Source organism: Salmo salar, chromosome ssa07 (genome assembly GCF_905237065.1).
Source record: "Salmo salar chromosome ssa07, Ssal_v3.1, whole genome shotgun sequence".
In the NCBI taxonomy this organism is placed as follows: Eukaryota; Metazoa; Chordata; class Actinopteri; order Salmoniformes; family Salmonidae; genus Salmo; species Salmo salar.
In genome coordinates this window covers 41165605-41186111 of record NC_059448.1, presented here as the reverse complement: position 1 = coordinate 41186111, position 20507 = coordinate 41165605, and the positions used below count along the sequence as shown (strand labels likewise).

The window sequence follows — 20507 nt, the reverse complement described above, 5'->3', positions numbered from 1 at the left end:
TTCACTACACTGTCTGTGTGGGTGGACCATTTCAGGCCTCCATTTCAGTTTGTCTGTGATGTGTATGCCCAGGAACTTAAAACTTTCCACCTTCTTCACTACTGTCCCGTCGATGTGGATAGGGGGGTGCTCCCTCTGCTGTTTCCTGAAGTCCACGATCATCTCCTTTGTTTTGTTGACATTGAGTGAGAGGTTGTTTTCCTGACACCACACTCTGAGTGCCCTCACCTCCTTCCTGTAGGCTGTCTCGTTGTTGTTGGTTATCAAGCCCACTACTGTTGTGTCGTCTGCAAACTTGATGAACAGGTGAACAGAAGGACTTGAGTTCCTGTATGTTGTTATGATTGCACCAAGAGTTGTTAATCATAAAGCATACACCCCCGCCCTTCCTCTTCACAGAGAGTTGTTCATCTCTGACGGCGCGATACATGGAGAAGCCCGGTGGCTGAACGATTCCGACAACATATCCCGATAGAGTCATGTTTCCGTGAAACAGAGAATGTTACAATCGCTGATGTCTCTCTGGAAATCAACCCTCGCTCGAATTTCGTCTACCTTGTTGTCGGGAGTAGAAATAAAATGGCTATATTAAGGGAATACCAGTACCAAGTGATGTGCATGGGGTACAAGGTAATTGAGGTAGCTATGTTAATATAGGCAGGGGTAAAGTGACTAGGCAACAGGACAGATAATGGACAGTAGCAGCAGCATATGTGGTGAGAGTATGCATAAGCTCTAATATGTCTATGGGTGTTTTGAACTAAACATCACCCTAAAAGCGCTGTCCATTTCATTGTGTTAGGCTGTTAAGCTTTGAAACAACATCCACAACAAACATGTTTCCCATTCAGTTTCAACCTGTTGTTGAACCTCTTTCTTCAAATTGATCAATCAAAGTGAGGTGAGTTTTAAAAGCACATACTGTTTTGAGGATACGTTTCTGATGTAATTTTCGATTTCATTTGCATTGGTTTCAGAGTGGTTAGAGGGACAATAGAGCCCTGAGTACCAGGCCATATGATTATCTATTTAGCAGTCTTGTGTAGCAGTCTTATGGCTTGGGGATAGAAGCTGTTCAGGGTCCAGTTGGTGCACTGGTACCGATTGCCATGTGGTAGCACAGAGAACAGTCTATGACCTGGGTTGCTGGAGGCGTAAAAGGTTTCGGCCTTCCTCTGACACCACCTGGTATATATATTTATTTTATTTCACCTTTATTTAACCAGGTAGGCTAGTTGAGAACAAGTTCTCATCTGCAACTGCGACCTGGCCAAGATAAAGCGTAGCAATTCCACACATACAACAACACAGAGTTACACATGGAATAAACAAAACATACAGTCTATAATACAGTAGAACAAAAGAAAACAACAAGTCTATATACAGTGAGTGCAAATGAGGTAAGATAAGGGAGTTAAGGCAATAAATAGGCCATAGTGGCGAAGTAATTACAATTTAGCAATTAAACACTGGAATGGTAGATGTGCAGAAGATGAATGCGCAAGTAGAGATACTGGGGTACAAAGGAGCAAGATAAATAAATAAATACAGTATGGGGATGAGGTAGGTAGATGGATGGGCTGTTTACAGATGGGCTATGTACAGGTGCAGTGATCTGTGAGCTGCTCTGACAGCTGGTGCTTAAAGCTAGTGAGGGAGATATGAGTCTCCAGCTTCAGAGATTTTTGCAGTTCGTTCCAGCCATTGACTTGTAGATGTCCATAATCCAAGATGGCGAAGCAGTCAGACGTCTTTGTCTTTGTACTGTCGTGTCCCTTGTATATATCTTTTTACATCTTTTTCTTCGCATATCTTTTAAAAATATTTTCCTAAACCTCAACTTCTAAATACTCTCCTGCAACCCGCCTCACGCAATGTGGCGTGTATCTGTTTTATTTCTCTAAAGTATTTCTATTTACTTCGGATCTGGAATCCCTCAACTGAAGGGCCTGGACTGCAGTAAACGGAACGTCCAACGCTGGCGACTCATTGAAGTATAATTCTATTGTCCTAACTGAGGTTAGTGATCACTGTTCTGATATTCAGAAGCTGTTTTCGGCCGTGGGAAATAATGGAGGAGATATTATGTGCAAATCAGCGTTTCAAACAAAATAGCAGAATTGTTCAGGAGCCCGTACGATGGCCGCTATCCACTTTGTCGCCATCTCGACGCACTACTATTCCTCTCTTACTCTCCATCACCTCATTTCCTTTCTTGTGCTCAATCGTGAACACACATTACCATTTTGCAACCATTCCTCCCAACTTGAACAATTTTTTCTTGTAGTGTAATGATGGTAGTATTGAGCGGTAATACACATGTCAGTCACATGCAATATCCAATCTAGTGCTGTTGCCCTAACACTGTACTTCATACATCAATAAAGATGGAAGATGGAAGATGTTATTGTGACATAGGACATGCTGCTCTCATCTACTCCTCATTCTCATGCTCACTTTCCCTAAGTGAGCTTCAAAATCGCCATCAGAACTATACCTATGAGAACTCTTCCATCTCATACATGTGCATGCATACACACAGGCGAAAACAAATACACTGACACACATAAATACACTCTCCCACTTCCGCACTCCAAAGGACACACACACACACACACACACACACACACACACACACACACACACACACACACACACACACACACACACACACACACACACACACACACACACACACACACACACACACACACACACACACACCAGAAGAACACACACTCAAAAGAACACAACACACACACACACATGACGAGCAAGCAGGGTGCTGGCCAGGTTTGTGCAGCCAGTCAGGCAGGCAGTCAGTGAGTCCTGGCTTCGGCCCTATTCCCTGGTCTCCGGCCCACTCCAGGGAGAAACCGGGAGAGGAGGAGCCAGGAGGCCCATCAAAGGTCCATCCACAGCGGACCTCATTACGGCTCAAACCACCGCAGTTGCTCTCACCGCTCTCTCTCTCTCTCTCTCTCCATCCATCCTCCATCCCACCAACCAACCAGAGAACTGTAAGCGCTTTGCTTTCTTCCCCTTTCTCTCTCCCCTCTCTCTCCCCTAGACAGGCACGTCAGATGTAAACAAAGCCCTGCGCCAGCCTCTAATTAAATAGATGAGCTGTATTAACATAACCTGAAAGCCACGGCCAATTCTAAAACCCTAGACCCCCCTCTCTCCATTTTTTTGTTGTTATGATCCAACCAGTGAGCGCCAATTGTGGGCAGCATAATTACCATTAGGACCCAGAGCTTCAAGCTTTGATATGCTAATGATGCTTCAGCCCCAGCCCCTTGTCTCCCCCACCCTGCCTCCCCCCCGACTCCCCCCCTCACTCACTCTTCCCTCCTCTAAACCATCTAACACATGAATTTCAAACAGGCTTGTCAACACCTGAAAGTGAAAGCTGTCGCACTCATAATGCCGCGGACGGACGGACTGGAGGGGGGGCGTCACAGAGCTGGACTGATGAGATGTGATGTGAAAGAGAGGAAAAGGGGAAGAGGAGGAAGGAGGGGGAGGGGGGTGTAGATGTAAGTGCCAAAATTACAGGTCACAGTACACAGAGAGAGAGGGGGGGGGGGATGACAGAGAGACTGAGTGACAGAAAGAGAAATACCAAAAGAGAGGGGGTAGGAGAGAGAGAGAGAGAGAGAGAGAGAGAGAGAGAGAGAGAGAGAGAGAGAGAGAGAGAGAATGGGGGAGGGAAAATAGAAGAGAGAGAGGGGTAAACATGCAAGGCCAATCTGTCAGATACAGTAACCTTTGCTATTGTCATATGCTAGCTGCATGACTCGCGGCTCTGCTTTAATTATTAATTGCACTTGTCAACCGTCATTAATTCCTCTTTAGCGTCCCCGTCTCACTGTAATTGGACAGAGGGACCCCGCTGACTGCATTGTTTTGCTGACACTCTCTATCACTCTTTCCCCTACCTCATCCTCCCTCCCATTTCTTTCTCTCCCTCACTCCCTCTCTCTTTCCCTCTATCCGGGCCCTGGCCACAGGCCCTAGAACAGACCGCTCCCTCAGTCCCTCTCTCTTTCCCTCTATCCGGGCCCTGGCCACAGGCCCTAGAACAGACCGCTCCCTCAGTCCCTCCAGTCCAGTCGCTCTCTCATCCACACTACACACACAGCCTGCATCCTCTCCTCTTCTCTCCAGTTCTCTGCTGACAAGCCAACCAGAACAAATACTACTGTGAGGGAGCAACATTTCAGAACTGAGCCAATGAACGCTATAGTATCAACACTATGCAATATACAGTGTACTATTCAACTATACGAACAGAAGGAAAAGGACACACTGTCCACCTACAAACAGAATGCTGTAAAGGGACAACAAAAAATAGATGTGCATTATGGTCTGTTGTTAGTGTGGCTGCATGGCCATGTTTTTCTGTGTTCCTCCCTCCTGGAGGTCTGTGATGGTGAATCAGGGGCTGGGGCTGTCCTCTCTCCCCAGCTCAGTAGAGGAGCAGAGGGAGCCCTGGCGGATCAGAGGGGTCCAGATGGACCCTCACTGTCCCTCCCCACACACACACATTCACACACACACCCTCTCATGTCATATGTTATCCCATCTGCACTGTCACCAAGCTGCCTGTAACCCCCAGGCCTCACGGGGGACTGATACACACACACACACACACACACACACACACACACACACACACACACACACACACACACACACAGAGAGAGAGAGAGACAATGCCTGGGTGCTCTTTGTGTTTCCATGGAATTGGAGGTGATGATGACTGCAGCCTCTCCTCTCTGCTTGGGTGGACACCCCCCCGACCGCTGCTCTGGTGCACACACACACTAAACAACCATACACACTAAACAACCATACACACTACACAACCACACACACTAAACAACCACACACACTAAACAACCACACACACTAAACAACTACACACACTAAACAACCACACACACTAAACAACCACACACACTAAACAACCACACACACGTTTGTGTCTGAATATGTAGGCCTATATTCAAGAGGCGAATACCATCGATATAATATAACCATTCAATTGTGTTCACTCATCTAGGTCTCTATCTAACAGATAGTGAAAACCCAAATATGAGATGTCACATTCCATTTGGTTCTACGCAACATCCTCCCCCCTCCTCACTCACACACACAATTTGATTAAATTCCTTCTCGACATGGCACTCACACAATAAGCACTCACATTCCATCCCGGCAGAGACGTTTGTATCTGCATGTTGAGTTAATGGTTTTAGATTCCATTACAAATCACAGAGCGTTTAATCACACTGTGTGGTAAGGAGGTCCCAGCTCACCACATGGTGCATGTAGATAGACGGAGAGAGAGAGAGTGAGAGAGAGAGAGATATTGAGAGAGAGCGATTGAGAGAGATATTGAGAGATATTGAGAGAGAGATTGGAGAGAGAGAGAGAGAGAGAGAGAGAGAGAGAGAGAGAGAGAGAGAGAGAGATATTGAGAGAGAGATGGAGAGAGAGATAGTGAGAGATATTGAGAGGGAGAAAGAGATATTGAGAGAGAGAGAGAGCTATTGTGAGATATTGAGAGAGAGATATTGAGAGAGAGAGATTTTGAGAGAGAGATATTGAGAGAGAGAGAGAGATATTGAGAGAGAGAGAGAGAGAGAGAGAGAGAGAGAGATAGTGATAGATATTGAGAGAGAGAGAGAGAGAGAGAGAGAGAGAGAGAGAGAGGGAGAGAGGAAAGCATGTAGAGGCAATTATCACGCAATACTCTTGCTTTTCACTGGTTACATCGCTGGGAATTGGTTATGACATGACAATGAACACATGATGATGTTATTACATGTTTATAAACACTACTAAGTATCCATTTTAGACCACGTTATTACACGCTAATAGACACCAGTATCTAAGTGATAAGTTATGTATTCACCAGCTTATAGAGTATTTGTAATGTTTCTCTTGAGACACTATAATCACAGATAATTAGTTAACTAAAGAGAAGATAGAATACTAGGAGGCAGTACATATAAGTACCTCCAGAGTATTCTATTAAACGATCGGTTGTAGTCTAACAATTCTCCCACTGATGGTTGTGTTTTGTTGTTTAACGATCCTAATTGGATATCACCCAACCATACAGAGAGGTGGATGATAATCAAACTACCTGTTTTCTGTTTTCCTCATTTTCGCTCTCATATCAAGGAGAGAGAGCCTCAGAGGGATAATCTTTCCATTAACACACAGGAGGGGAGCTGTACCGCATGAAGAATACAATACTCTGTACACACACACACACACACACACACACACACACACACACACACACACTCACACAGAGGGAGGGAGGGATAGAGAGCTTTTTCACACCGGAGGAGAACAAACCAAAAACCAGGTAATGTTTATTTATGAACACTGTTGAAAGTGTTGCGCGCCAGGCGGTGCTGGGTTATTGAACATCACTCTGAATGCTCTATTATATTTAGCTATAGAATGGAGCCGTATTGATGTTTCATTGATGTGCGGATTTATTTGATTTGATTTATTTCTGATGGTTATGAAGGGTTGGGTTGATCACACACTGACCCGGGCTTCAGGTTAAAAGCTGAACGTCGGCTGTTCTCAACGTGCGCTGGGAAATCCATTGATGTTCGATTCATTTGTTCTGTGTGTGTGTGTGTGTGTGTGTGTGTGTGTGTGTGTGTGTGTGTGTGTGTGTGTGTGTGTGTGTGTGTGTGTGTGTGTGTGTGTGTGTGTGTGTGTGTATAAATACCCTGGTCCTCTGATTGAAGAGCTGTAGGTTATTGATGTTTGATGGATGGGTCTCGTCCTCGACTTAGCCCTACAGGCTCCAGGGTATTGCCTGTTTCAAGCAGGGCTTTTCTGCTGCTACATTATGTGCTATGCTAACTAACGGACTCTAGGTAGTTACATAGAGCACTGCCAATACACCACGTAGAATAGGATTATACGTACACTCGACATGGCTCTGGCCTCTGTGACTGGGCTTCCTGGGAAGACTCATACTGGGAATACAACGGACATATTGAGCACGCTGAGACACACAGACACACATAAGGGAATACAATCAACATATTGAGCGTGCTGGGGGACTATGAGGAACACACACACACACACACACACACACACACACACACACACACACACACACACACACACAGGAGACTATAAGGAACACACACATACACATAAGGGACTATGAGGTATACCGCCAGGACAATCTGTCGCCCACTGAGAAGGTCTGGGTGACAGATGATGTGTTCCCACTGCAGCCTGTGGAGAGTGTGTGTGTGCGCTTGTTTGTGTGTGTGTGTGTGTGTGTGTGTGTGTGTGTGTGTGTGTGTGTGTGTGTGTGTGTGTGTGTGTGTGTGTGTGTGTGTGTGTGTGTGTGTGTGTGTGTGTGTGTGTGGGTTAGGCCACACACCAAACAGTGAGTGACATTAACCATAACAATCCTACTGTTATTATGCTGCAATTATACAGTCCCATAATTATTCTACAGGTACTATTCCTCCACTGTTCAGTAAAAGCCCTGTCTTAGAGGTCAGTAGGCAGTCTGCACGTGTCCCAATTGGCACCCTATTCCCTACACAGTGCACTACTTTCAAAGTGCACCATACAGGGACTAGAGTCCCATTTGGGAGGTAGCCTCTGTACAGGCCTGCAGTAGGTGGACGTGCGGTGGGTAGCGTATTCCTCCGTGTGTTATTCCAGGGGCCATGAGCCCAGTTAAAAGGCTCTGTCCTACTCACTCTGTCTGCTGTATACAACTACAGTACAATCACCTCCATTACTCTCCATGTATTTACACTGCTACCCTGGGCTAAACACACCCTTTGTTACCAGCCACTAAAGAACTGACGGCTGGTATACACAGAGATGGGGATGTGTGTGTTTGTGTGTGTGTGTGTGTGTGTGGTATATACAGGGTCCAGTGCAGGACAGTCATTCATCTCCTCAGCTCAAACACCAGAGCTCACGTCCTCCATCAGTCATTCTATCTGTTTATATCGTCAGCTGCTACACACCCAGATACACATAGATGGAATCGTAACAAGTAGGGCGGGTATTATTGTTCTAGTAAACTGCAGTTCTGTTGATTCATTTGGGCACACACACACACACACACACACACACACACACACACACACACACACACACACACACACACACACACACACACACACACACACACACACACACACACACACACACACACACACACACACACACACACACACAGTTATACGTGGACATCAGGGCTTTAGGGAGTCAGGAAGAGGATGTTACATCTAGAAGTCAAGAGGGTCACCAGTTCTAAAACAACTTTACAGCCCAACTACTTCCTGCTCCACAGCACTGTTTCCTGCTGCTGCTTCCGGACACTTTCTACATCAGAGACAGAGACAGAGACAGAGCCAGAGACAGAGATAGAGAGAGAGATAGACAAAGAGAGAGAGACAGAGAGCGATAGAGAGCGACAGAGACAGAGACAGACAGAGAAAGAGACAGAGAAAGAGACAAAGAAAGACAAAGAAAGAGAGAGAGAAAGAGAGAGCGAGAGAGAGACCGTAACAGACCTAGAATAAAACAGTCAGGGCAGCAGTGAAGAGGGAAACCCATAGCATAAAGGCTCAGGTGGTGTACATCATGCACACAACAAGAAGAAACTAAAAAAACTCAGTCAACTTCAATCCACTGACCTCTAAGCCTAGCCCAGTTACACTTCATTGTGTATTATTGTACAATATTTTGTGAAACTGCACCAACCACTCCATTCTGGGTCTCCATGTGTGGCTATGTTTCCTGGACAGAGAGAGAAAGAGCAATAGGGACAGAGGGAGAGAGGGAGCGAGAGAGGTATAGAGGGAGAGGAGCTAACCCATATTTCAGACAATATCATGCCCTGTGAGGCGTAGCACTCTAGTGGATCTGACAGAAAAACTATCTGATTTGGGGACAGAGCTTTCCGGCTGGCCGCGTTGGCAGCTGAAGAGACAGCAGTGACACGCCACGGTGTGTGTGTGTGTGTGTGTGTGTGTGTGTGTGTGTGTGTGTGTGTGTGTGTGTGTGTGTGTGTGTGTGTGTGTGTGTGTGTGTGTGTGTGTGTGTGTGTGTGTGTGTGTGTGTGTGTGTGTGTGTGTGTGTGTGTGTGTGTAGTCCGCTCTCTGAGGACCAGTGGTCAGGGCAGTGCTCTCAGCTGGCCCTGTATTGTTGTTCTCCTCTCCTCCGACACACAAAGACCTCTCCATCTGGCCCAGGATGGACCCTATCCCCTATGTACTGTCCCCATAGCCCCTTATGTACTGTCCCACTCCACTATCCCCATAGCCCCTGTGTGTCCCGACAGTCCCTACTTAAGTTCTCTTCCCCTTGTCTCTCTGTCTGCAGTTCACAGTCAACATCTCCCCTATTGTCCCTCAGCACTGTCCTCTTTGTCCTTCTGTCTATTCTTGGCCCCCATCCACATCACTGTCCTGTCTTAACTGTCCTTACAGTCCTCACAGTGTTTTTCCTCTATTTCACAGTCCTCAGCCCCTGTTCTTGTATAGGGTGAAGGCCTTGGCTAAGCACTAAAGGTCTCTCTCCCCCTGCTCCCCTCTCTCTGTAGATCCACGCCAGTGATGTGATGGCTATTGGCTGCCCACTGTTCCGCTGGGGGCGAACGGGAGGGCCTGATTGGCTGCATGCGTGGTGTAGTCATGGAAACTGGCCGGAGAGCAGTGTGACCCGGTGAAGGCCACATGAAAGCCGCTCAGTTAGGAAAGAGGCTGAAGCCTGACGATGTGATGTCTTTCATGTTGAGGCCATCAGGGTTATCAGGGTGGGTTATAGTCCCGTCTAGATAGACTTTAGTGACAAGGCTTTTTTTTGACGTTGAAGAGTGCTGGGAAACACTGTCTTAAACTCACCACCATCAAGCCCCTCTGCAGAGTCTCCACCAACCCCCTGTCTTCTTTACCTAATAAGTCAATCTATAACTTAGTCGACAACTACATTGGTTCACTGAAGGTCTTTTAGGGAAGTGTGTTTTAAGCCGTACACTACAGAACTAGGGGAGAGAGAGTAAGTGTGGACAGTAGGGACCTAGGGAGGGTTGAATAAGGGTGTGTTTGGGATTCAGAAGTATGAAAATAGCAGCTGACCTACTAACGTCCCTGAAGAGATGACTTGGTGGACTGGATACCCATCAGAGAGAGGCTGCACCCTGGAAAAGAGAGAGAGAGAGAGCATGAATTAGACAAGTTACGCAAAACAGATGTACATAAACAGACATGCATAGTCAGTCGCTACAGGTGCATAACATACAGAAGATGAAAGCGAGCGAGAGGAGAGAGAAAAGGGAGAAAGCCAGTGACTCCAGGATGTGTGTGTGTGCGCGCAAGCGCGTGCGTACCTGCCTGCCTGCCTGTCTGTAAGTATATGTCACTTCCCAGTGAAGAGCCCTCTGTAATCTGTATGTTAATACAGCCAGCCTGCCATCCCACTCTGCCTCGGCTGCTGGCTCAGGAGATCAGCCATTAATAGGAAGTAAATGTGTTTGCAAAAAGGGGGACGAGTCACTTGAAATGGGACTAATTTATTAGTTATTGAGTTGAGTGTGACTGAGCGTGCCCAGTAGGTCAAGCATAGGCGAGGGAGGATAGTGGAGTCACCTGCAGCGAGGCGCAGACTGAACTACACACACTCTACTCTGCCCTCCACACACTCATGCTCAAATACACACACATACACAAATAGTATGCACGCAAATACACAGACAGCACAGAAACATATACATATACACACTGTGTACACTCAAAGAAACACACAGTCACTCATACACACATTCAGGCACAGGACAAATGCATACATACACACACACACACGCACACACATACACACACATACAGTGAGGGAAAAAAGTATTTGATCCCCTGTTGATTTTGTACGTTTGCCCACTGACAAAGAAATTATCAGTCTATAATTTTATTGGTAGGTTTATTTGAACAGTGAGAGACAGAATGACAACAAAAAAATCCTGAAAAACGCATGTCAAAAATGTTATAAATTGATTTGCATTTTAATGAGGGAAATAAGTATTTGACCCCCTCTCAATCAGAAAGATTTCTGAATCCCAGGTGTCTTTTATACAGGTAACGAGCTGAGATTAGGAGCACACTCTGTTAAGGTATAGGGGGCAGTATTTTCACGGCAGGATGAAAAACGTACCCAAATTAAACTGCCTACTACTCGGGCCCAGAAACTAGAATATGCATATTATTAGTAGATTTGGATAGAAAACACTCTGAAGTTTCTAAAACTGTTTGAATGATGTCTGTGATTATAACAGAACTCATATGACAGGCAAAAACCTGACAAAAATCCAACCAGGAAGTGGGAAATCTGAGAATTGTAGTTCTTCTTTTGAATCCCTATCGAAACTACAGTGTCTGTGGGGTCACGTTGCACTTCCTAAGGCTTCCATTGGCTGTCAACAGCCTTTAGAAAGTTTTTTCCTCCTTCTCCTGTTACTGGGCAGAGAATAGTAGCTCAGTCAATGAGTGGACTGCCTGAGGACAAAGGGCTTGGTGATGCGCTAGCCCGTGAGCGCACCGTTCCTTATTTTTCTCCTGGAATGAATACGCTATTGTCCGGTTGGAATTTATCGCATTTTTACGTTAAAAATACCCTAATAATTGATTGTAAACAACGTTTGACATGTTTCTACGAACGGTAATGGAACATTTAGACTATTCGTGTCTCGAATTACGCTCGCGCATTATGCCTTTGGATAGTGATCTGAACGCATGAACAAAACGGAGGTATTTGGACATAAATATGGAGTATTTCGAACAAAAATAACATTTCTTGTGGAAGTAGCAGTCCTGGGAGTGCATTCTGACAAAGATCAGCAAAGGTAAGAGAATATTTATAATACTAATTCTGAGTTTAGTTGACCCCAGAACTTGGCGGGTATCTGTATAGCTTGCTCAGAATATTGAAAAATGTGCTTTCTCCGTAAAGCTATTTTAAAATCTGACACAGGGGTTGCATCAAGGAGTAGTGTATCTATAATTCTTTAAATAATTGTTATATATTTTGTCAACGTTTATGATGAGTATTTTTGTAAATTGATGTGCTCATTCACCGGGGTTTTGCTGGGAATACATTTTCTGAACATCACGCGCCAATGTAAAATGCTGTTTTTGGATATAAATATGAACTTTATCGAACAAAACATACATGTATTGTGTAACATAATGTCCTAGGAGTGTCATCTGATGAAGATCGTCAAAGGTTAGTGCTTCATTTTAGCTGTATTTTGGGTTTTTGTGAAACATCTCCTTGCTTGGAAAATGGCTGTGTGGTTATTTTTGTCTATGTACTCTCCTAACATAATCTAATGTTTTGCTTTCGCTGTAAAGCCTTTTTGAAATCGGACAATGTGGTTACATTAAAGTGTATCTTTAAAATGGTGTAAAATAGTCATATGTTGAAGAAACTGAAATTATTAGATTTTTGATGTATTGTATTTCGCGCCCTGCTGTTCCATTGGATGTTGGCTCCGCTAGCGGAATGCCTGTCCTCAACCGGTTTTAAAGGGAGTGCTCCTAATCTCAGCTTGTTACCTGTATAAAAGACACCTGTCCACAGAAGCAATCATTCAATCAGATTCCAAACTCTCCACCATGGCCAAGACCAAAGAGCTCTCCAAGGATGTCAGGGACAAGATTGTAAACCTACACCAGGCTGGAATGGGCTACAAGACCATCGCCAAGCAGCTTGGTGAGAAGGTGACAACAGTTGGTGCGATTATTCGCAAATGGAAGAAACACAAAAGAACTGTCAATATCCCTCGGCCTGGGGCTCCATGCAAGATCTCACCTCGTGGAGTTGCAATGATCATGAGAACGGTGAGGAATCAGCCCAGAACTACACGGGAGGATCTTGTCAACGATCTCAAGGCAGCTGGGACCATAGTCACAAAGAAAACAATTGGTAACACACTACGCCCTGAAGGACTGAAATCCTGCAGCGCCCGCAAGGTCCCCCTGCTCAAGAACGCACATATACATGCCCGTCTGAAGTTTGCCAATGAACATCTGAATGATTCAGAGGACAACTAGGTGAAAGTGTTGTGGTCAGATGAGACCAAAATGGAGCTCTTTGGCATCAACTCAACTCGCCGTGTTTGGAGGAGGAGGAATGCTGCCTATGACCCCAAGAACACCATCCCCACCGTCAAACATGGAGGTGGAAACATTATGCTTTGGGGGTGTTTTTCTGCTAAGAGGACAGGACAACTTCACCGCATCAAAGGAACGATGGACGGGGCCATGTACCGTCAAATCTTGGGTGAGAACCTTCTTCCCTCAGCCAGGGCATTGAAAATGGGTCGTGGATGGGTATTCCAGCATGACAATGACCCAAAACACACGGCCAAGGCAACAAAGGAGTGGCTCAAGAAGAAGCACATTAAGGTCCTGGAGTGGCCTAGCCAGTCTCCAGACCTTAATCCCATAGAAAATCTGTGGAGAGAGCTGAAGGTTCGAGTTGCCAAACGTCAGCCTCGAAACCTTAATGACTTGGAGAAGATCTGCAAAGAGGAGTGGGACAAAATCCCTCCTGAGATGTGTGCAAACCTGGTGGCCAACCACAAGAAATGTCTGACCTCTGTGATTGCCAACAAAGGTTTTGCCACCAAGTACTAAGTCATGTTTTGCAGAGGGGTCAAATTTCCCTCATTAAAATGCAAATCAATTTACAACATTTTTGACATGCGTTTTTCTGGATTTTTGTTGTTGTTATTCTGTCTCTCACTGTTCAAATAAACCTACCATTAAAACTATAGACTGATCATTTCTTTGTCAGTGGGCAAACGTACAAAATCAGCAGGGGATCAAATACTTTTTTTCCCTCACTGTACACACACATAAATAGACTCACCAATTATCAGCCTACACTCGCCTCTACTCTTGGCAAATTCTTTCTCGCATTTCCAAACAAAGAGAACAAAATCCCACCATCTTTTCTGTTAAAAAACAATCTCTCTTTCAGACATGTAGATAACACTTGCTCAGACTATACCTCACACACACACACACACACACACACACACACACACACACACACACACACACACACACGGTTCCATTTATTACTATTTAAAAAGGTCACAATTTTCTCTGGCTACGCGCCCTACCGCTATTGATAATTTTATGCATAAACAAATGGCAAATTTGTGCCACATAAATATGTATTAGCAATTAATAATGTCCCACGTCTGAGGAGATGCCAGGTGCATGCCAAATAGGTCTGACTGGTCTGGGCTGAGCTGGTGGCTTTGTGTTACAATACACTCTTCATCTCCTCTATGGTTGCAGCACAATGGCCACTTATACACACCAGCACACACACACACACACACACACACACACACACACACACACACACACACACACACACACACACACACACACACACACACACACACACACACACACACACACACACACACACACACACACAAACGTGTACGCAAATGCACGCACGTATGGACATTGGACGTACGCACACACACGCACGTATGCACACACACTTTCCATGAACTGAAAAGACTTGGCACGAGGGCACCATGCTCTCATTGTGCCACCTTCTCCTCCAGCTCCTGTTATGAACCACCAGCATCATTACAATACACCTCTCCTCCAGCTCCTGTTATGAACCACCAGCATCATTACAATACACCTCTCCTCCAGCTCCTGTTATGAACCACCAGCATCATTACAATACACCTCTCCTCCAGCTCCTGTTATGAACCACCAGCATCATTACAATACACCTCTCCTCCAGCTCCTGTTATGAACCACCAGCATCATTACAATACACCTCTCCTCCAGCTCCTGTTATGAACCACCAGCATCATTACAATACGTGACCATCCGCAGAGAGAGACCGGGGACTGTTTACATAGTGAAAATGCCAAATGAATCCTTATTTCCACCCTCGCTTAAAGTAATAATCACTGATCTGCCTTGGACGGATTGGAGTTGCATTGGTACAGTTGAATACATAGCTAATACATAGTAAATCATATTGGAACAGGGAAGCATGCTCCAAAGCCACACAGGGACATACAGTACACCATGAAGGGAAGCAACCATCAGTGTCATGCCTCTCTGCACCAGCGGAGGCTGCTGGGAGGAGAACGGCTCATAATAATGGCTGGAATGGAGTCAATGGACTGGTATCCACCACATGGAAACCATGTTTTTGATGCGTTTGATACCATTCCATTCACTCCGTTCCAGCCACTATTATGAGCCGTCCACCCCTCAGCAGCCTCCACTGCTCTGCACCAATGGACTACCATCTGCTAACACTGTCAGCAACACTGACAGAGGTTTAGGAGAATGACTACAGCTAAGTGTACAGACCCTCTCTCCGTATTACTCAGTACTTTTCAAATATCTTTTTATTACTTTGTACTTTGTTATTTACTATTGTTTACTTGCTTACACGTTCATGTTAAGATAGAGTCTATGTTAATAGTGACAGTAGCATCTAACTGTCACACCCTGATCTGTTTCACCTGTCTTGTGCTTGTCTCCACCCCCCACCAGGTGTCTCCCATTTGTCCCCATTATCCCCTGTGTATTTATACCTGCGGTTTCTGTTTGTCTGATGCCAGTTTGTCTTGTCTCGTCAAGCCTACCAGCGTGTTTTTCCATACTCCTGTTTTTCTAGTCCCTGTTTTCTAGTCCTCCCGGTTCTGACCTTTTCTGCTTGCCCTGAACCCGCCTGCCATACCATTCTGCCTGCCCTGACCTCGAGACTGCCTGCCGTCCTGCATCCATCTGACTCTGACCTGTTTGCGAACTTCTGCCTGTGCTCGACCTGTCTCTTGCCTGCCCCTTGTCTATTTAAGCAATAAGGCACGAGGGGGTGGGGTATATGGCTAATATTCCACGGCTAAGGGCTTGTCTTATGCACGACGCAGCGAGGAGTGCCTGGATACACCCCTTAGCCGTGGTATATTGGCCATATACCACAAACTCCCGAGGTGCCTTATTGCTATTATAAAACTGGTTACTATGTAAAATCTATGTTTTGTCATACCCGTGGAATAAGGTCTGATATACCATGGCTGTCAGCCAATCAGCATTAAGGGCTCGAACAACCCAGTTTATAGTAATAAATGTTATTTTTGTCGTGGTGGGGAGAGGGGATATAACCTGTGGAGGGCAGGCTAGTCCCCTTTAGAGCACAACCACTATTGTTGGATAAACACAATCACACACACCTCAACTTTATCGGGCTCCTGAAACAAACACAGAAACAAATACAGAAAGCGTGAGAGAAAGAGAGAGAGAGGAGAGAAAGAGAGAGCGAGTGAGCGAGGAGAGAGAGAGAGAAAGACAGAGAGAGAGAGTGAGAAAGAGAGGAGAGAAAGAGAAAGAGAGGACAAAAAGAGGACACAGGCCTTCTGTTCCATTGTGAGCAGGTCTTTAATAAGGATCAGATAAACATGACCATTGTGAGCAGTGGCCAACCTGGTATTATAAACCATACATGAGAGCCACAGCTGGCCCAGGAGGGGTGGGCCCTTGCAACGTCGGGGTTGTGGGTTCGATTTCCAAGGGGGACCAGTATGAAAAACGTACGAAAATGTATGGACTCAATACTGTAAGTCGCTCTGAAAAGAACGTCTGCTAAATGACTAAAATGTCAAATGTAATGTAAAATGTGTGTACCCTTGTGTGTGTGTGTATGTGGCTTGTGTAACCTCTTCCCAGAATCGCAGGGATGACAGAGGGATTTGTTTGGGGTAGAAGGATTAACTGAGACTATGGCAGGGGCAGCAGCTCAGTTCCAGCTGGGTAAAACCTACGTCCTTAATCACTGGCGTAATCGGACTACTGTAATATCATAACAATCAGCAACACATCTGCCTATTCATTTCACCGCTAATACAATAAGAGTGATTAAACATCTGCTGACTGGGGCTCAGTGCAATCAAGAACAGAGATTCTGGCTCGCATCTGTTACGTAGGATTTCTACCTGTCCTCCATCCAATCTGTGTAACACACACAGAGACGGAGAGAAAGAGAAAGACACACACACACACACACACACACACAGGCATACACACACTCTGCGGTACTGCTACCCTCCCTCCAATTATCTACACCTCACCTCACCCCAAAACACCTTGGCCTACCCTCGTCCAGCCCACATACCTCCAAGTCACCCCCCTAGTCCACCCCCTAGCCCACAGCTTCAGACCTATCCCCCACCAGCCCTCCCTATCCAACCAACTGCTGGTCCTCTGTTACCACCCCACATCCAGTGAGTGAGCTCCAGACCTGCAGGCCAAATTACCCCCGGGTTCCGACCGGTCTGGGATACTCCGTCTGGGCCACTGACTGAGGTTTCCTGTCTGGAGGTCTGGATCTTTCGGGACACAATGAAAGGCCTATTGTTCACCTAGGCGGTCCCTACAGGACTAACCCTGTTGACATACACCCACACACATATGCACGCACACACATGGCACTATGTACACACATTTATGTACACATACGTATGCACACACACACACACACACACACACACACACACACACACACACACACACACACACACACACACACACACACACACACACACACATAAATCCCCTAACCCTCTAATCATGGAGCAGGGGACAGGGAGCGGTGGGGCTAGCGTGGTGATAGTGGTAAATATTTAGGTGTGGGTTGTAACTACATTGTGTAATTCAGACACAGCAGCTTCCTTCCTGTCTTACGATGTTTAGTCTCTGTCTGCTGTTGCTCGCTGATTCCTCTCATCTGATTGGTCCATTTGATCTGTCCCCCACTCCCTCTCATCTCTCTGGTTGGCTCTCTAGGAGAAGTTGCCCCTAACCACAGATCTAGAATCAACTTACCCTCCCCCAATCCTAAACGTAACCACAAGGAGGGTAAATGCAAAACTGACCTTAGATCAAAGACTAAGGTAAACATGCTACTGTACTCCAGATGGACCATGACCACAATGTTAGTTGTCCTCCAGTTGAGTTTATTAAAGGACCAAAGACAACAGCAGCTACAAACCATAAAACAACCACACACCCTACGCACTCAGGAAGAATAATAGACCACAGAACAGGAAGAATACACAGAACATGAAGAAAATGAAGGGACACACATAGAGTAAAAAGAAAAGATGGAGTAGAGAAGTGACCCCCCATCACACATCTAAGAACCTTACAAATAAGTAGAGAAATGACCCCCCCCCCAATCACACAGCTAAGAACCTCACAAATAAGTAGATAAGTAACCCCCATCACACTGCTAAGAACCTCACAAATAAGTAGAGAAGTGACCCCCATCACACTCCTAAGAACCTCACAAATAAGTAGAGAAGTGACCCCCCATCACACAGCTAAGAACCTCATGAATAAGTAGAGAAGTGACCCCCATCACACTGCTAAGAACCTCACAAATAAGTAGAGAAGTAACCCTCATCACACAGCTAAGAATCTCACAAATAAGTAGAGAAGTGACCCCCCCATCACACAGCTAAGAACCTCACAAATAAGTAGAGAAGTGACCCCCCATCACACCGCTAAGAACCGCACAAATAAGTAGAGAAGTGACCCCCCATCACACAGCTAAGAACCTCACAAATAAGTAGAGAAGTGGCCTCCCCATCACACTGCTAAGAACCTCACAAATAAGTAGAGAAGTGGCCTCCCCATCACACAGCTAAGAACGTCGACACAGCTATCACACAGCCAGTAAACACTGCTCTATATACAACACCAGTCAAATGTTTGCACACACCTACTCATTCGAGGGTTTTTCTTTATGTTTTACTATTTTCTACACTGTAGAATAACATCAAAACTATGAAATAACACACATGGAATCATGTATTAACCAATTTTTCTTAAACAAATCAAAATATATTTTGGAATCTTCAAAGTTGCCCCCCTTTGCCTTGATGACAGCTTTGCACACTCTGGGCATGTAAAATATATTTGGATTTGTTTAACACTTTTTTGGTTACTACATGATTCCATTTGTGTAATTTCACAGTTTTGATGTCTTCACTATTATTCTACAATGTAGAAAATAGACAAAATAAAGAAAAATCCTGGAATGAGTAGGCATGTCCAAACTTTTGACTGGTACTGCAATAGACAGAAGAACAATAGTAAATCGTAAAAAAAATGGAAGGAAAGATCGGGCACAAGAGGTGGGATAGAGTACGGGTCAGTGCTTTCCGGGATACTTGGGATGTCCCTACCCTAAACCCTAACCTTAACCCTTACCCTTAACCATAATGATAACCATAACCCTTACCTTAACCATTTTAAATTTCAACTTCAATGGGGTAGGAACGTCCCAAGGATTCCGTATAGCACGATTGAATAAGACAGAAAAAGAGAAGTAAAGAAGTACAAGAGTAGAACAAGTAAAGTGTCACTACAGAAGCACAGCCCACGAATGCTTCCACTGACATGGTCATGTGTCATTAAATCAACACACACTCCATCACCGCTTCCCAGCATGGACGCTTCCGCACTTCATACAGTAGTAATGAGAGCTGCTGTACAATGTAAATCAGTGTAAGCATGTTTATGTTGTAATCAAAACACACTATAGAGTTTTAGTGTAATGCAATGGTGGGGTCTAGAGTTTAATGTCTGATATTATTACCATGTTGCCATGGAGCAGGAAAACTGGCCTATAGAAAACAAAGGTAGATTTAGAGCTCTCTGAATGATGTATGAGTTAGGGAATAAAGTGTATATGCTTAGAGTGTTTATTAACAAGAATGAATGACTCAATGTGAATTACTCCTGCCTTCTCTCTCTTTCTCTGACTGTACTGTCCACTTGGTTCACAAGGCTCTGTGTGTTACATTATATGGCCCAGAGAGGATGGAGAGAGCAGTCCACTGTCCAGACAGAGGAGAGGAGACGAGAGGAAAGGAGAGGATGGAGAGAGCAGTCCACTGTCCAGACAGAGGAGAGGAGAGGAGAGGAGAGGAGAGGAGAGGAGAGGAGAGGAGAGGAGAGGAGAGGAGAGGAGAGGAGAGGAGAGGAGAGAGCAGTCCACTGTCCAGACAGAGGAGAGGAGAGGAGACGAGAAGAGACGATAGGATGGAGAGAGCAGTCCACTGTCCAGACAGAGGAGAGGAGACGAGAAGAGAAGAGGACTTCTGCCATCTCCCCACCTGTTACTCTGCTCAGTGTGCCCATTAGCTGCACTGACGGCCACACACACGCGCACGCACACACACACACACACACACACACACACACACACACACACACACACACACACACACACACACACACACACACACACACACACACACACACACACACACACACACACACACACACACACACAGCCGTGATAGGCAGGGCAGACAGGGAGACGGCTGAAATGAAACCCTTGAACATGGTGTGTGTCTGACAGGGTGAATAAAACACACA

At 45.5% G+C, this 20507-nt stretch overlaps 1 protein-coding gene across 1 annotated transcript in view; it reads right to left on the bottom strand.

Moving 5' to 3' along the window:
• LOC106609328 (transcription factor SOX-5) overlaps window positions 1–20507 on the bottom strand; it is a 309409-nt gene that overhangs the window by 247890 nt on the left and 41012 nt on the right. Inside the window, exon 2 of the mRNA XM_045721992.1 lies at window positions 10158–10219. The gene's annotated coding sequence lies outside the window, so the exon portion shown is untranslated. The remainder of the gene's footprint in view (window positions 1–10157; window positions 10220–20507) is intronic.